Below are 20,393 nucleotides of genomic sequence, written 5' to 3'. Positions count from 1 at the left end.
AATTCCTTATGACGAAGCGATCCTAGAGAATATATTTGTCAATGACAAAAATCAACTACAATGCCTAGTTCAAGTCCTATTAAAAATAATAAACTTTAATATTACCTTTAGTTAATGTACACGATCATATTTTGGATCATATAGTGTCATCTAAAACATTACCATTGTACAATCAAACCTAGAAAAAATAATTCATTGATATGAATTGTAGAAATCTGATATCGCTAAATGAAAAATCTATTTAAAAATAGAATACCAATGTGAAAGAAATCCCAGAGAATACATATTTTTCAATGCTAACAATCAATTGTAAGCATGAGGTTTCTAATTGAAACTAAACTATAAGCATGATACTCCAAACAAAGTGTATGATTGTGTGATGAAACAATATGTGCAATTATAACTAAAGTGTTATTTGGTGGTTCTATCTTTTAATTGTAAACATGATTCGCCAAAATATTTTGGGCATGAGAGCCTCAAACATAAATTCTATCATGGAAATGGTTCTATCTTGCAGCCATAAACATAACAAGAGTTTCACTTAATAGCTCTACCTCACAACCAGACACATGATACTCCAAAATATTTTGGGAGTTCAAATGCATACATTCTATCTTACAAAAATCTTAGTTGGTATGACAAGGGCCATGATCTAACTAATCCAAGTGAGCCCTTTAGTTGTTTCCTTTTCAAATAGTCATGAGCCTTAATGGCATGCATCTTCATAGCACATGGATCCTATAGTTTTCTACTAGTTAGAACATTTATTTCATCGGTTTTCATCAAATGATTTGGTTGCAAAGAAGGCATACAATCCTGCCATTCATATAATCAAGAATGACCATAGCCTATTTTAACTCTTACTATACATATTGTAATACTCATTTTAAAGCCTGTAGCTTAGGAAACACACTTCTCTTTGATGGATTTGCTAAGAAAGATAATAAAAACCTAAACAATATTTGTTGAAGAAATGTACCATCAAATAGCAAGACACATGAACTTTACAATGAAAAACATGATTATAAATTGCAATTATAAATGCATATGGCTTATTCAGATATGATAGTCCCTTTTTGCATAAGTACTTCATTGAACTAATATTACACACTTCATACTCACATATCCAACACTTATACAACATACTCCTTTACAAATGATTTGTCTTTTTTTTTTATGTCCTTTCACCTCAATGAATCAAGTAAGTCAGCTCCAAAAGTGACCGTTGGATAAAAAATGAAATACAACATAGGTTGGCTTCAAATAGATGCATCATGAAGATAAATGAACCATGACTTGAAACAAGTGTATTATGAATCCACATATAATAAAGTAATTTTAACATCAAACCATAATAGATTGAAGAGTGTGAAAGAAAAACATGTACCACAGGTTACCACAAAAAGACATAAACATGTACCATAGGTTACAACACAAAGACAAAAATATTTTTTCAAAAAACCAATGAAGGAAAGAACATTGAAAGTTAACTCGAATTATATGAAATATGGATTACAATATTTTTTTTAAGTCTCACTACTTAAGGAGGCACATTGTTCCTTGATGGACTTGTTGAGGCATATACTATCAACCAACAATATGCACAAGGTTTGCAATAAACAAAAGATTATGAATCACAGTGATTGATGCATCTGACTTATTTTATAGGCTTCGTACTTAGAGATCTAACACTTACAGAACACGCTCCATCACAAATAATTTATCTTATTTATATCCTTGAAAAAATCTCAATGCATTAATTAGGTTGGCTCCAAATGTGACTATTATATAAAACATATAATGGACATAGGTGATCTTGAAATAGGTGCCTTATGAAGAAAAATGTGTTGTGGATCAACCCAATATAACCATTGTGTTCTAAAAGATCTATATACCAAAAAATCACTTGTTTGGCATGTATTAGCCATCATTGTAGCATCCTAAAATATGTGGTCACCTTTCTCTTAGTGCCAAAACTACTAATAAGAAGAGTCTAAACCAAAAAAAGGAGCACCTAGCCAAAATTGAGGGGTTTAGGAAAACCAAAAACCATATTCTTAGAAAAATTCTTTACATGAGAGAAAAACTCAAATAAGGAAGTGATATGTGGAAGGGAACCTCTAAACCTTTACAAAAAGAGCACTAATGAAGTATATGATAAGTACTCAAACATAAAATAGACCAACGAAGACCAAGATAATTTGAAACACTTCCTCCAATGTTTTACAATTAAAATGACTATGAACAACTATGTTATTAGAAAGGGAATATGAAAAAATAGAATCCAAGACCATCCAAGTAGAAATTGCTATAAATGTATAGCATTTTGGACCACCTCTATACTGTCTAATATTGGTAGAATATACATCCATAGTAGAAGTCTTACAATCAAATCATAAAGGACCACCAGAATAGCTCCAATGTGAGCAATAACACAAAATAAGAGTAGGATGCTTTGAAACCTACATATTCTAACATCTTCCATGTACAACCATTTTCATGAACACATATCTTCAAAGAAAGTGAAGAGGGAAATGGGAAACCCAAGTCCAACCAAGAAAAAAACACAACATACAAAGCATATTGGGCCATCAGATAGAAGACCCCTAAACACTCCAAGTTCCCTAACTTTAAAACAAACCCTCTTCTATACATCATCTTAACATCTAAAAAGGAAACATAAGGAAAGGAAATTTAGGGAAAAACTTGGAGTAGGAATATATTTATAGCCACAATCCTTTCGAAGAGAGATTTACTTGATTAAATTATCAAAATTGCAAATTCTTTATTCTTTTTAACGAACAATTATCTATCAAAGAATAATGCCTTAATAAAAGCAATTTTATGATCCTTCTAAGGACCAAGTCTAGTAATTATTAAGTCTTTTACCTTTAATTTCTTCAAGGGATGGATATGGTAGATATTATTAGAACTATTAAATATTTCAAAATGCTATTACATGGGTGACAAAGGACATTTGATATATTCTCAAATTATAATGATGAATAAAATTATATATGAACAATGACAAAAACTAGGAATAAATGAATAGAGTACAAAATTGGACAAAATAGACAAATGCACACAAGACCAAAATGTTCACTCCATAAAAAATGACATGGGCCTTAAGAGGGAGAAAGAGAGTAAGTGAGAAAGAGACTTGGGCCTTTTGCAAAGGTATTCCACAACAACAAATGACACTAAAGCATTCATAACTCAATTCAAAAAAGATCTGATTGAGATCAGTCTCCAAAGCATATTCCAAAAATTTTCCATTTATCACTAATGTTGTATTATTTTTTCTTGTACTTCTATGTTCCTTACCATCTTCAAGGTAAAAAACAAGGCTTTGTTTCACCCAATCTCTGATTTCTACTTCGATAGAATTCCCCTAAATCACAACATAGAACTTATTTAAGCTTTATTATGAAATAAGGGATATATACATAGGATACATTTTCTCTCGACACCTTTCCATTATATTGTACTATGAGATAGCTTCCTTTGTAAATGACAAAAGAAAGGGTTAATAACACAAGAAGAGGTTCAATATTATATACATGCTCATTCTATCATGGGTTTAAACATAGAACACAAATTAATCTAAAAATTGATCAACTCAATACATGCATTCAACTATTTCATACCTTCAAATTCTACAAAAAATTTCATATATGGTTCGAATGTAAACCCTTGATGCATGCTCCAAATGTTAAAACATAGTGTTAAAATGAAATCAGTGTGTTGCAGACCAAGTGATTGTGTTAAAAAAAATCAATGAATTGAATAAGGGAAAATCGATGTGTTGCAGACCTACCTCAGAGTTCAAATAATTGATGGATAGTGTGAATAGTTAAACTTATTCTTGAGCATTCTTTCTAGCTCTAGTAGAGAAAAAGTAGAGTGAGAACTCCAAGGGCAATACCCATAAAATAGTAGGGAATGCTAACCTATATGAATGGTGATCTAGAAGACTAGCTCGAGCCTACCCAAATAATGGGGAACTCTAGGCTTAAATAGAAGATGAGAAGAAATAATATGAGGGTGGGGCCAAGTGGGAGAACTCAATACAAAATACAATCAATAAAGAATACGAGGGCTTAGTTTCTCATTTTAAAACATATGCCCCCATGTTGGTCAAAATTTTGACCAAGACGGGCATAAGTTTCAAAAAAAAGAAAATTTTGACTCCAAAATCCAACCAAACCTAAACAAATTCATTGATGGTAAAAAATTTGGTCAAAAATTGACGCCTAATTTACTAGTGTCATCATCCATCACCATCATTTATTCTTTTTAGGATAATTCCATTTGATCTAGTATTGAAGTTCACAAATCTCCAACATCTTGAAGTAATCATGTAGAAGGGAGTTGATCAAAATCTGAAGGCTCACAAATCAAGAAGACTCAACACTAAGATGATAATGGAGGCACATTGCATATGGTAAATAAAGATAAATATTTCATTTTTATTTTCAATCCTTCATTTTGTGTGTGTTTATTAGCTTACATTTGATATTCATGAATTGACACATAAATTTACATAAGTTGTTTCATTTGTAACACACTATGTTGCCTCTTGCTCCATTAGCTCCTTCATTTTGTCACCTATAAGGTTAGTACCTCTAAACATTCTACTATTTCTACTATTACTATCAAATTTAGGTTTCTTACAACCAACTACTTTATGACCAAAACTATGATAATTATAACAAAATAAATTATTAACATGTTTAAATGGATGACTTGTGCATTCTCTTTTCATATGACCAATTTCATTACATAAAAAAAATCTTCCTTTAAATTCATACATTAATTCCTCTGGTGATTTAGTTTTCTCAAGTTGCTTAAGTTCATATATTTTCTCAGGTTCGTCAACTTGCTCAATTGCCTTAGGTGAATTATTAGATTGATTTGTCTCAACATTTTTTGCTTCTTATTTCTCTTGTGTAGGTTGACTAATTCTATTTTTAGCTTCAGATTTCTTGGATAATATTTCTCCAATAAATTATCCAAGGCTAGTCTTATCATAGGAAGGTCTCTGAAAATATAATTGCTCATCAATTTTCTCAGTACTAGATTATAACTTCTCTAATTGTCACCTAGTCTAGGTTAACTATCCTTTCACAATAGTGTTGTACTTCTCACACTTTGCATACTCTAACAAGTTTGGATGTAACTTTTGTAAGATGGGATCTTAGGTTTGTATTCTCATATTTCAAATCTAACTCAATTTTTCTATCATCTTTCTTCAAACTTAACTTTAGTTTAGTGATCTTCAACTCATGTTTTAGGATCTTATTTGTTGAAAATAGATTGATACAAGTATGCAATTATTGTTTTGTCACTGATGTCAAACCAATATCATTGGTAAGACAATTACTTATATTATTTGAGTACTATCCTTTGTTTGATTGATGAATTATATTTGATCAAATGAGATAATAAGAGCACCTAAAGGAAGAGTTGAGTTATGATAAAGAAAAGAAGTAAAAAAATTAGTTAAGACAGTGATATTATAGTGCATTGCAAATCTACTTAAGGTTGGAAAGGTTGGATACACTGACTAAGTCTAGAAGAATAAGAAAGAATAATTGAGTCTGCAAACCTTGACCAAGTGGATAGTAGCTTCCAAGAAAATTTAGTGTAAGCTAAGAAAAAAATTAGTTGGAGCTGAGTAAAGTCAATTTTTAGTGTATGTTGAGTGATATAGTATAAGCTGAGTAAAGTTTGGTTGATATGAATCACTAGTAAATTTTAGATGTCAAGTTTTCTAGTGGATGACAAGTGGAAGAACAATATGGAAGTTGAGTGACAATATTTTGATATCGAGTGCTAGTGTTCATCTTAAATTGAATATTTGATGAATCTGAGTTGACAATTTTGTTTTCTTGGATTGTGTTAACTATGTGGAAGATAAGCTTAATGAGTTGCTGGCATAGAATTCAAGATGAATTATTTTTTAGATGAATTCAAAAGGAAGTTTCTAGAGGGACTAAAATGAAAAGGAGGGTAGATTCATTGAATCCTACCTAACCCTACCTAACCCTAAAATGGCTAATGGAGGATGAATGGAAAAAATCTAATTTCTCTTTATAAGGGAATACAAGGCATGAAACAATAGTTGGCATAAGGGAGAACCCAAAAAAGATAAGGAGTCTAGGGTTATTGTTTCATATGATGGTCAAACTATAGAGTCTGCATTCGCATTCAAAGCAAGAAGACTTCAGAGAATGAATGCTTAAAGAATGAACAAGCTATTACAGTTGAAGTGAATGAAGCCAAGAAGAATAGAGGACTAAATAAAGATATGTAATTTGCAAAGTTAGTTGTATTTTGTTATTAGATCAAGCCTTACTGTTACTCTCTAATAATTGTACCAGTTTAGGTAAATCCTTTGGATTAAGGTTGACCTAATAGTCCTTTGTAAATCTTTTAACTAGGTGACATTCGAAGTAAATGATATAAATTCCTCTAATAAGGATCACTCCTAAAGGGTGATTGAAACCCTTTAACTGGGTCACAATTAATAGTGTTCATTGTGACCTTTAATAGGGTTGGCCTTTCATAGGACATCACTTAAGAAGAGTGAGAGTTAGTAGCATGTTAATGGTGGTTTTTTCCAAATTGGGTTTCCACATAAATCATTGTGTCAAATGTGTTGTTGAATCTTTTATATTTCATACTTACATTTTTGCAAAGTTGATTTAGTAGTAACCTACAAGTTTAAGTGATTGCATAATCTAATGGATGCATGCATGATGAAAATATTCTAAGGATATGGGTTCACTAAGTTGTGAAAAGTGTAATTTGTACATCTAGACCTTAGATAATTGATTCACACCCCCCCCCCCCCCCCTCCGTAGTTATTCTAAAGAATTGCAACAATTAGAATCAGATTCATCTTCTTAAGAGAACTAGTTTGAAGGTACTAGAAGAAAAAGATCAAGATATCAAAGAGAGAGGTACCCAAACTCAACAAGGACAACATCCCTACATGGAAAAGCTTGATCATGCTACATCTTGGAAGTCTTTGAGACCATGCATAATCCACCATTACTATTGAGCATGTTGATCCTATTGGAGCCCTAACTACTAAAGATTTCAAAAAGAAGAAAGAACATAACCAAAGAATGTTGGAGATTGCCTCTGCCTTAAGCTATGCCAAGTTTGATGACATCAAGAGTTGTAACACTACAAAGAAGATTTGGGATACTCTTCATACCATTTATGGAGGAGATACTAATATTCTAAGAGCCAAATATGAGAGTCTTAGAGGTAAGTTTGATGATATGAGAATGCAAGAAGGTGAGAGCATTGCTCAATATTGCTCTAGGATAAAAGAAATTGCGAATGCTATAAGAGAAGCCAATGAAAAGATAGATGATGAATCTATGTTAAGTAAAGTATTGAGGACATTGCTTCCCATTTATTCCATTAGAGTTGCTTCCATACAAGAAATGAGATGTATAGAAAATACAAATTTGACTCTCAAAGGTCTAGTAGGTGGAGTCACTACTTTGGAGCTATCTGATTTTGACAACTACAAATCTGACAATATGGAATCTTCTTTCAAAGCTAAGCTAACATTAAAGGAACCTATAGAGAAGAAGAAGAAGAAAAAGGAAAAATATGTTTCAAAAATGATAGTGATACAAATGAGGAAGATGTGGAATAGCTTGAAGCACTTCTTGCAAGGAGATTTCATAGAGGTAAAGGAAAATTCAAAGGTAACCTACCTATTATGTGTTTTAATTTCAATGAGGTTGGTCATATCACTACTAGAAGACTAGAGAAGAAAAATTATAGAGATTGTGAAAAGTACAAAATTAGAAGAGATGAAGACAACAAAGATTACAAAGACAAAGGCAAGAAGTCTTGATACATTGCTGAAAAGAAACCAAAGATGGATTTGATGATCATGATGATGAAGTGGTGTATGTTGCAATGAAGGATGAATTTGATGAAGATGAGGCAACGATGCTAGTGTATTGTGTGAATAAGAATGATAGATGGATCATTGATAGTGGGTGTTCATATTACATGATAGTCGATAAAAGTAAGTTCATTACCCTAAATTATTATGATGGAAATAGTGTAAGGTTTTTATAATTATTCACCATGTATGATAAAATGAAAATGTTCTATTAAACTCACAAAAAAGATTGCAAATGATAATTCTTATTATATTAAAGGAATTAACTATAATCTATTAAGTGTATTACAATTGAATAGTCTAGGATGCAAGGTTGACTTTGAAAACAAGATTGCTAAGATATATGACACTAATGGAAAGATAATTGGAAAAGGTAATAAAACTAGAAGTAATCTCTTCTATCTTGATATAAATGATGCTACTTGTCTAATTGTTAAAAATAATGATGTTTGGCTATGTCACAAGATGTCATGTTAATTTTGATAACTTGGTCAGTATTAGTAACATGAAAAGAGTAATAGGTTTGCCTAAGTTGAAGAAACCTAACAATATAATGTGCAAACAATGTCAGTTAGGAAAAATGAAAAAGTTTATTTTTAAGAGTAAGACATGCCTCTAAAATAATTTTGGAGATTTTTCATACTGACTTGTGTGAACCAATTAAAGTTAAGAGCTACAAATGTGATAAGTATATCATGATATTTGTTGATGATTATTCTAGAATGATGAAAGTTGTGTTTCTAAAACAAAAATCTGACGCTTTCCAAATGTTTAAGTGGTACTTAGCAAGCATTGAAAAAGAAATAGGAAAAAGTCTGAAATGTTTGAGATCTAGCAGAGGAGGGGAGTTTACATCAAATGAGTTTGAGATGTTTTGTAATGATAGAGGAATCAAAAGACAAACATCTGCACCTAGAACCCCTCCACAAAATGGAATTGTTGAAAGGAGGAACATGTATGTAATGGACCAAGCTAGGACATGCATGATGGAGAAGAATATTTCTTTAAAATACTATAGAGAGGCTATAAGTACATCTATCTATACCTTAAACTATGTGCAAGTCAAGAAAGGTACTCATTCAAAACATTTTGAACTATGGTAAGGATACTCACCCAATGTTAAATATTGTAAGGTATTTGGAAGCAAATGCTACATTCTCAAAGACAATAGAAATGAAAATTTTGATTCAAAAAGTAAAGAAGGTATATTCCTTGGCTATTCCACAAGAAGTAAAACTTATAAGTGTTTAAATACTAACATTAAAAAAATTGTGGAAAATGCAAATATGAAATTTGATGAATATATAGAGGTACATGAAGTTGAATCTATGAAAGAACAAGAGGAATGCAAATCTTTTGTATACTTCTATGAAGCTATGATTTTTGTTGAAGATGTAATTCAAATTGAAAATAAACAAGTTTTAGTAATTGTTGAGCTAAATTCTATGAATATTGAGTTGCATTTAGGAACTGAGCTACAATCAAGTGTCAAGTTAAAGAATGAAGCTCATGTACATTATGATTCTGAGCTTAGTGTACATGAAAGAGATTTTGAAATAACTAAAAGAGAAGTACATAGTGACTCGAAAGTTGATAGACTAGATGAAGAAACTAAAGTTGCACCAAGATTGTCAAAGTATGTCAAGAGACATTGGTCTGCCTCACAATTGGTGTATGATAATCATGTTGAAAGCCTTACTTAGGAATAGTTTATTTAATCTAAGGATTACATCTCCTACCATGAGGTGCATTTAATTTTTCAACCCAAGGATGTAGACTTGAAATGGTTAGCATGGTATGTGTACTAGGTTCCTTAAGGAGTCATTATGCTTATGCTACAGGAAAGTAAAATGCAAAGAAACAACCTATACTAGTGTTGTGAGAAATTAACACACTTAACTCTTTACTAAAATGAATGAAAAAATAAAACTATAAGCTAACTTCTATTTCAAATCAGACCATCCACTATAACCACTCTTGCAGGTGCTGCATGAACACTCACAAAGTATGATGATGCAAGAAGAAACTTACAACCTCTACCTGGAATGCTAAAAATGCTAGAAGTAATTCTACATTACTCTACTCTAATCCACCTCACAAGTGAGCCCTCTTGGTTGGCTTTTGCTAATCTACTAACACAAAGTGTACACTAAGAATTACTTTATTATATTCCAAAACTCCTTACATAAAACTGTAAAACAACTCACTACGAGAGTCAACAATATTTTTTCATAAAAAAAATTTCTAACAAAAAACTATCAATCCAATCGCTATAAATAGAGGATTGACACTTATTCTAAAACAAGAAAGAAAATAAACTAACTATAAATCCACTAGATAAGAAGAAGAAGGAAATATAACAACTCACAGTATAAGAAATAAAGTTTGGATAACCAATTCAACATAATAGTAAACACATAGGGAATATAGCAACACTTCATCCTTGCATTCCTAGAATAATAGCTCCTCCTTCGTAGTAGTTTTATCTCCTAGTACCATTATGGTTCTTCCACCATAGCTGAGCCTTAACACTCCTTGAATGTTGTTGACCATCCTCCAGCTTCTTCCTTAACAAGTTAGTTGCAATGCAAAAACATTTATACAAATAAGCATAATCAAATTAAATCCAAATATTAGAACAAACATTCTAATGGTTATATGAAATACTGCATTATATGTATAATATTGGCAAAGTATGACATATCTACCTACCCATGGATCAATGGTTCTATCTTGGACTTATCATAAATTCAATTAAGCATAAGTTCACAAATGTCTTGGCAGTATTAAAATAGAGTATTTAAATTAACGTAAGATAGAGGTAATAATTAGCCTCATCATCTTCCCCCTAGTAATTTTAATGCTTTTCCTCAAGCATTGCATCTTCTAGCCATTGATCAGAAATCTCCAACTTCAGTCCTCCCTTACTTGTAACTCTTGAAGGTGTAGTAGAATCCTTGTGATCTTTCCTAAATGTCCCTTCTATGATCCTCCTACAATGTGTCAAGTCATTCAGAGTTGATATCATAGAGGGGCCAAAGGAGCATAGGTGATTTCATTATTAATGGGCACCAAAGTTTAGGTTTAGTTTTCCTTCCTAGATGTATGTATTTTGGAGATCGATGAAGGGTTGCCTCTAGGTTGATAAGACTATATGGCTTTGATCTTCTGATTCCCTTAAGTAGTCTATCCCATTTTATCTTAACACCATCCATGGCTATTTGAAAGAAAAAGTAAGGCATGTTATCATATTCTGCATATACCTTTGTTCAAGCCTCAAAGATTTGCTTTCTTATCTCCTTGTGAACATCCCCATACATCATCCTGAACCAATCCCTAAGGATTTATTTTGGTTTATTACTCTCTGCTCTTATTGGCAGGGATTTTATTCTCTCTTCATCTTTGTAATTATTCAATTGTCTATCATAATTGGGCTCATTATGCATCCAAAACATTAGGGCCCTAAGGTTTATATTCTCTATGTAAGGTAAAGGATTCCATTGAGTTTTTGTAGGGATAATGAAATTGTGCACATACAATTCACAGAACAAATTTTGTTACCAAGATGGAAGACTTTGGTACAAACAATAGAATTTCTAAGCTGACCTAAATTCTATATTTATGTCTTTGAGGGTCATCTTCAGTTGGAATAAAAGGAATTGTTCTTTTAAACAAATGGCATAGATCATAGGTGGTGGCCTGCAAGTAATTATTTGATCAACCAATTTAAGGGTACGATCCATCTTTTCCTTCTATTTTTCAAATTTCTCTTTCTAGTCTATAATTTCTTCACCTTGATATGTTATTACATTCTTCATTTCCTTTTTATCCTCTTTCCATAGGACTATTGTTAACACATGTTTATTATATAACCAAAACAGAAGCATTTGTAATGTAATTGGGCCACTTTACTTTTCATGGTTATTTTTCTTCCTTCATTCCCTACATGACTATTCAAAGAAATTTGTAAACCATGTTTTCTTATAGGGAACTAGGATAGTTTTGGAATAGGCCAACTGGTGCATTATTGGGGCTTTTTCTTCTTTATGGCCTAGAGTATCACGTTGGCTTGTTGGAGAATTATTTTAGCTTTCATTCATCCCAACCTTATGTTCCTCATCAAGGTTATGAGGGATGTCTGGAATTTTAGGTTGATTGGAGGAATCATCCTAGATGACTTTTACTAGAGATTCTTTGAATTAGATTATCTAGGTGAAGTGGATTGGGTTTCTACAGACACTTTAGGAGTTTTTCCTTTCATTCTAGGGCTTCTTTGCACAGGGGTTTCTTCAAGCACCACATCCTTTTTCTTGCTAACCCTTTTCAATATCTCTACTATAGGATTAGTTGTTGTAGGATCCAACTTTGTTTTCTTTTACTTTGAGACTCTAGGGTTTTTTTTTTGTTGGCCGAGGTTTCTTCTTATAATTCTCATTTTCTCTTTGCTTGGGTAGAGGTAGGTATATTGATCATTTGAGTGGGTAAAGGCACATTTTCTTGCGCATTTTTAGTTTCTACACCTTAGGTGCTTTTCTTAGTAGTTGTGTCAATGTGGACTACATTATCTGCATTAGGTTGTTCATTAGGGTCATTATGAGGTTGTAGGGTATTATGCTAGAAAAATTATACCCATGATATGGGAGAGACATCCCTAAGGGATATTTCTATGAGAAATTTGATTAAGGCATGGTGAGTAACAGAATTTTTTTTTTCTTTATGGCTTTCCTCAACACTAATAAATTACATATTGTACAAGAAATTGGGGACATTTACTAGAAAATTATGGATTAAATAACTAAGCAACATAAAATTATGTACATACAAATTAGAAAATCTTCCTTCATAGGTAAAATACCTAATAATATGTATGGCCAACTCATTGTATGGCAACAGAAGAGTCATTCTTTTGTATCCTTTCTTAGTAATATCAAAAGGAGGGTCACTTGGTATGAAAAATTAGGCTCTAGCTAATCTAGCATCATGTGCATTAGGGTAGTGTTCTCCTACTATTGGTAGCTGAGTTACTTCTACAATCCACTCCTTTGTGGAAACAACTATCAATCCCCATACTTTTTCTTCACCTTCCTTAAATGTATGTATAAATTCAATAGTTGTTTCTTCATCATACTCTGTTAGTTTCAAAAAATATCCCAGCCAGCCACATGCATTAAATCTTCTCACTACTTTTACATCAAAAAGTAAAACACTATGTTCCACTAGTTCTCATCACATCAACTATCCTCCCATTTTTTCTTACTACTTCCAACTTCTACTCTATTTGCAAACCCTTCTTTTCTTCTATGAATTTCAGACTCTCTTTTCTTTGAAATCCATGGACCCTTTTCAGATTTTGCATTATTTTCTATGAATTTCTATCATGAACAATACATCATGAGCAATAATAATGTGGTTTAAATGGGAATAAATCATAGATATGCAAGAATCATCTCAAAATTTAATTTGGGTTGCATCCAGTCTAACAATGAGGAATTATTTGAGAATAAGGGTACAACACTTGACACTTGCATACTATGGCAACTGGATTTTAATCAAACAAAGAGAGAGTAAAAATTTGAGGATCTTTAATGAATAAATAGAAATGTCATTGGAAATTAGTAACCTTCTCTGTCCCCTACAAAACATAGACAAGTGTCCTCAATTGTCATATTTGGCATGAGGTACAAAAATTGGCATAACATTGCAATATTATATTTAATGTAGTAATAGATATAACCAATCAAAATCTATGCACTAAAAATGAATAAAATTTGAAAATCTTATACCTACCAATTTTATTATCAGATGTGCTAGTTAAAGGTGGCAAGGTTCAAAGGTCAGCAATGACAACATATGTTAGTGAACTTATTGTGTTATTGAAAGCATTATAAAATGATAATGTGGAAGATGGGTGGGTGGTAGAAAAAGAAATGAGATGAGCTGAAAAAGAAGAATTTAGAAAGTGAATGGAGAATTTAAAATTTATGTAGACATAAAGTTTTTATTATGGGAATGCTCAAAGGAATTCTTATTAAAGAGTTGTAGGTAGAAGCTCTACACCTTCTATTGTAGGAAGTGTGAGCTGTTGTGTATTTGGTACCAGTTGTTGAAATTTTTGTAGAAAGTCTTCTTTTATTTGGGTTTTTTATACAACTTGAGCCAATTTCCATTGACTAATAACTTGAAGTGTACTAGATCAATTGTGGCTAACTAGATGGTTCCATTTTCAAATACATGGCATATTTCATAGGGACCCAACCTTTGTGTCTAAAGCTTGCCTAGTATATATTTAAATCTAGAACCATAAAGCAATGCCCAGTTACCAATTTGAAATTTCTTACTCTTAATGTGGGACTCATGCCATTATTTTTTTTGCTTCTATATGATTTTTGTGCATTCTAGGGAAGACTTGCATATTTCATCCAAAGAATTAAGATGTAGCGAGTGCTCTCTCTATGTTGCAGGAAGATCAATGTTTAACTCCAGAGTTTTTCTTAAAGTTTTGTCTTAAAAATTAATGGGTAGCATTACTGCTTTTCCATACAAAAGATCAAATGGTGTAAATCTTTTTGTGGTCTTCCATGTTGTTCGATATTCCTAGATAGCTTCTGGTAGTCTATTGCCCCAATCGCTACCATGCAAATGAACTTTCTTTGTCAAGATGACTTTTATCTCCTGATTTGTAATCTCTTCTTTTCCATTAGTTTGAGGGTGATAGGGACTTGATTTCCAATTTCTGATATGATATTCCTTCATGAGTTCTATAATCAGATTGGAAGTGAATTGAACACCTTGGTCAGTAACAAGTTCTTTGGATATGCCATATCAAGTAAAGATTTATTCATATAGGAATTCAGCAACTTTATGGTCACAGGAATGCTTCATGGCTTTAACTTCAACCCATTTTGTTAGGTAGTTAGTACATACAAGGATATATGATTTCCCATTGGATGGAGGATCTATTGGACCAATGAAGTCCATGCCCCACTTATCAAATTTTGTTAATACCATTTATAGATTTAGAGGCATTTCATCTATTTTTGTTGGTCGGCCCATCCTCTAAAATTTACCACACTTATGTGTATACTTGGTTGCATCTTTATGAAGTGTAGGAGAATAGTAACCAGTTGTTACAATCTTAAACACTATTCTTTTTGCTACAAAGTGCCCTCTACATGGTTCATTATGACATGCATGTAGAATTCCATATGTCTTATCTTCTTTCACACATCTCATAACTTGATCAGGTCCAGTGTAAAATAGTATGTTATTAATCTAAGAGAAATGGAAGCTTTTCTCTATAAGCAACTTCTTATCCTTGTAAGAGAAATTTGTTGGCATTTTATTAGCTACAATGTAGTTAGCTATGTATGCATATCATGGGGTTTTCACAATAATATGAAACAAATGCTAATCTGGAAATGTATCATCCATCAAATTAGTATCATCTTCATAATGGTGGATTTTGAATAGATAATAAACTACCACATTCACTTTCCTAGGTTTGTCAATGATTGTAATATCAAATTCATGCAAAAGAAGTAGCCATCTTGCTAACCCGCCTGTAATGGTAGGTTTGGTCATGTCATAATTTATTGTTGCATGGTTAGTAGGTACAAATATGGGATAACCAATTATGTAATGCCAAAATTTGTTTAGCGCATAAACTACTACTAATAGTTCTTTTTCATTCATAGTATAGTTTAACTCTAGTCCATGAAGGCTCTTACTAATATAGTAAATTGTATTTTCAAGATGTTGAGATTTTTGTCCTAGGATTGCACCTATGGCATAGTCAGAAGCATCATATATTTGAAAGGGAAAAGTCCAATCAATACCCATAAGTATTGGTGCAGTTGTCAACAGTGACTTGAGCTCCTAGAAGGAGTCATCACATTCCTTTGTCCAAGAAAATTCAACCTCCTTGGTAAGAAAATTATAAAGAGGACTAGTTATTTGACTAAATTTTTTGATAAACCTCCTATAATAGCCAGCATGTCCTAGGAAAGATCTGACTTCTTTTTGCTTTATGAGAGTAGGGAGAGTGAGAATTACCTCTACTTTTGTAGGGTCTACTTGGATTCTAGCTTCAAAGATAAAATGTCCCAACACCACACCTTTGTACATCATTAAAAAAGTATTTCTCATTGTTGAGAGATAGTTTGTGCTCTTCACATTGGATTAGTACTTTCTCCAAGTTCTCCAAAGCTTCCTCAAATGTCACACCAAATGTAGTGAAGTCATCCATGTATATCTCCATGCAATCATGTGATATGTAAGCAAAGATGTTGATTATAGGCCTTTGGAAAGTCACAGGTGCATTGCATAAGCTAAATGGTAATACAGAATAGGCATAGGTACCCCAAGGACATGTAAATGTGGTCTTCTATTGATGTTCTAGAGCAATACTTATATGATTGTATCTACTATATCCATCTAGAAATGAGAAGTATTTCTTTCCAACCAAAGTGTCCAAAACCTTATCAATAAGGCGTAAAGGAAAGTGTTCCTTCTTTGTGGTATTATTTAATTCTATGTAGTCTACACATATCTGCCACTTTTCTCCTTTCTTGCAAAAAATAACTAATGGTGATACCCATCTACTATGAGAGATTGGATAGATAAATCTAGCATCCAACAACTTCTATAACTCAGTTTTAACTATTTTGTGCAATGTTGGATTTATTCTCCTCTAAGGCTGACATAGTGGTGAGCTTCCATCATTGATGTATATTCTATGGGTGTAGAATTTAGGGATCAATCCTACCATATCCTTATAATCCCAAGAAAAAGCTTTTTCATGCTTATTGAGGATCTTGGTTACCAATTCCAATTTTCATAGGGACAACTTGTTATTTACATGGAGATTATGATCAGGAGAAAGTTCCACAATAGTTGTTAATTCTACCATTGACACTTATGGTACTAGAGTTGTATCTACTTCACTTGGAAATAATTTATCAATTATTTCATGGCTTGTTGGGTAGACACTGTCTTCATATGTACATATCTTTAAGACAAATCTTTAAGCAATATGTTTGGCCAATATACACTCATTGGTAAGAATGCTCTATACTAAATCATCTTATTCCTATATTTTTAGAAAATATTACCTATGCAATATCATAGATAAGCTATAGAATTCAGTTCTTCTTCTTCATCCCCTAAATTAGGCAAAATAGGTTCTCCCAAGTCTGGTTGGGGTTGGGCAAGTGGATATAGCTTTAGCTTCCTTATGGTTTGATGATTTGAAATTTTCATACTACCTAATTTGAAACTAATTTTAGCATCAATGGTGGCTAACAATGGTCTCCCTAATGTAATAAGATAGCCAACAAGCTTTACTTTAGGTGATAAGATAAGAAAATCAATAGGGTACTCCCATGAATCTAAAGTCACTATCACATCTTCTATGAGACCATCTAGAGTGATAGTTGAAGTATCAACAAGTTGTGACACTATGGGAGTTGTTCTTTAGCCTTCCATATGTAACCTATGCATTGTATCTTTACTCATCACATTTATTGCTGCTCCTAGATCAACTAAAGCATTTTTCACAACTTGTTCATTTATGATCAGATTGACTGCTATACTACTAGGATCTGTATACTTTGGTATCACTACCATTCCTAACATGATATCTGCTAATTACCTAACAACATGGACTATTTGAGGATCTTTCTTCTTCTTCCCTGGCTTCTTAAGTGATGCTTCCTTAATAGCCTTTCCATAAAGAGGGACATCCTTGATAGCTTGGAATAGAGGAATTGGATGTGCATATTTTTTAGTTGCTCAATAATATCAAATGTCTCTTCTTCTTATGATATAGATTTCTCTTTATTTAGCCTATGTGGAAAGGGAGGATTTATGTTGGTATGATCAGTAGTCCTATTGGGTACATAAGTTGGCAGGTTGGTATTTGGCAATATAGCTTCTGGAAGGGGTGTTGCAGGAGTGTCTACAACTTCTATGATAATAGGGTATTTTGGTTTAAGAAAAGTTGTACCTAATCTTAAATGGACATCAGATACCTCTAGTGAATATATAGGGCATTGTTGAGTATTGGTAGTGTACATTTGTTGTTGTTGTTTCTTGTTGTTCATATTTAGCAGAGACTAAGTGGGAAATTGGGTAGGCTTAGGATTATTATTATTTGTTGTAGGAAGTGGCATTATTGTAGGTTGTTAGACTAGAGGCGGTATTTGTGGGTTTCAATTTTTTTGGTTAAGCCATTATGGAGGCCCCTCAATTAGTTATTTTGCAACCGATTTCCTTGCAGTGACTACCATTGATTCTACTAATTTTTCATTGGTTATTTTGTTGGTTAGGTCACTAGTTGTTTTGCTAGTTAGGCCACTAGTTGTTTTGTTGGTTTGGCTAGGAAGGTTGGGAGTAATAATAAGGATTTTGATAGCTTTGATTTTTCCATTGATTATTGTGAGAATTTGAAAATTCTAGAGGATCTTGAGGAACACCTTGTCTTGAAGTCTATGGTCACCGTTGAGCAACAAAGAAGACTTGTTCATTGTCTCTATCTATCTTCATGTACTTGGTTGGAAAATGTTGACTCTCCAGGTTGGCTACTAGCTTACATTCATAGCCTTGCTTTTATTTGCAGTAGCTAGGATAGTACTCCATTAGTCATGATTCAGCTTTTGCATGCTTCTTCTTTTCATTCATTGTGCTGAGATGTGTAATGACATCATTTATGATGTTCTACTTTAAATCTAAGAGTACATTAGATATATCAAGCTTTGAAATGCCCTGACTAATCCCTTTACTGGTTGTTGACTGGTATCCTCTACCTTTCTTCATAGTTGACCTTGAGTAGTTAAAATAGATTTTCTTAAGGTTGTCCCAAGAAGATTGGTATATATCACCATCATCCATTAGGTATAATGCTTCCAGACAATTATTGTTTACCCCTCTCAAGAAGACTAATTTCTCTGAATGCTCCACCAATACATGTTGAGGGTTCTTCTACATTGTATAAAAGAAATGTGAAACATAGTCTTCCAATGTTTTGTCCTCCTTTCATGATATTCTTAAAATTTCATCTCCTCTTGGATCATTCCCCTTGCAGTAATCTTTGTATTTCTCTACAAAAATATTTTGCATTTCATCCCAAGTACCTACTACTCATGAACCATTGTAAGGTTGATTCTTTTAGTGTTGTTGGAAACAACTTGAGCTTATGGGCATCAGTTTTATAGTCAAAGCTATGAAAAAGTATTTAAAACTCAAACAAGAAAGTATTAGGATCCTTAGTTACAAGGCCATAAAACTTTGGAAGAAAAATTACAAGTATATTTTTGAGATTAGCATTGGTTATGAGGCTCAAGAGTGGAAATGGAAAAGTAGGGTGTGCTATTACTGGAGGTATTGGATTATGGGGTTATTGCTGAAAAGGAGCATTGACTATAGGATTGTTAATAACAAGTGGAGTTGGACCAGAACTATTAAGAAAGATGGCCAAGATTTCAGCAAAAGGCTAAAGATTGCTTGTGTCCAAAGGTTCTACTATAGAGGACAATCAAGGCTTACATCCACAAAAGGAAACTCAACTTCTTCTTCAATTGTGTTGTTCAAATTAATAGACTCTTGTGGAAGAAATATGCCATATTCATCTTGTTGTCTTCCTCTTTGATGCATGTGATTGAACTATTCACACTTATGAAGCAACTTTTAGGATTTCAAATCTCTAAAAATTTAACTAAAAAAAATGACCCAAAACTATGTCCTTAGCTTGACACCATCCCTGACAATGGCACCAAAAATGGTCCACCTCATAATTGGTATGTGATAATCATGCCCAAAGCCTTACTTAAGAATAATTTATTCAATCTAAGGATTACTTCTCCCACCATAAGATGCATTTAATTTGTCAACCTAGGGACATATACTTGAAATGTTTGGCACAGTATGTGCACTAGGTTACTTAAGGAGTCATTATGCTTGTGCTTTAGGAAAGTAAAATGCAAAGAAAGAACCTATACTAGTGCTATAGAAAAGTCAAACACTTTACTAAAATGAATACCAAAAATACGATTATAAGATAACTTATATTTCAACTCAAAGCATCCACTATAACTGCTCTTGTAAGTGCTAAAGGAACCCTCACAATGTATGATGTTGCAAGAAGAAACTTACAACCTCTACCTAAAATACTATAAATGCTAGAAGTAAATCTACACTACTCTAGTCCAATCCACCTCCCAAGAGGGCCCCCTTGATTGGCTTGTACTAATCTACTAACATAGAGTGTATCCCACGAATTACTTCATTATATTCCAAAACTCCTTACATAAAAAAAATACATAATGTTAGGAATAAGGTGTATCGACCTTGGATAATTCCTATTCTTATTATTTGTTTTGTAAAATGTATTTCTTGCAAATAATGTTGATGTGTCAGCATCCTGAATTGTGTTAATTAATGTCATTTGATTTCCACAATCCAT

The sequence above is a fragment of the Cupressus sempervirens genome, chromosome 2 (genome assembly GCF_028749045.1).
Source record: "Cupressus sempervirens isolate cs-2001-9-10 chromosome 2, ASM2874904v1, whole genome shotgun sequence".
NCBI classification, from domain to species: Eukaryota; Viridiplantae; Streptophyta; class Pinopsida; order Cupressales; family Cupressaceae; genus Cupressus; species Cupressus sempervirens.
The sequence above is the reverse complement of the archived record's forward strand: the minus strand, read 5'-3'. Positions refer to the sequence as shown.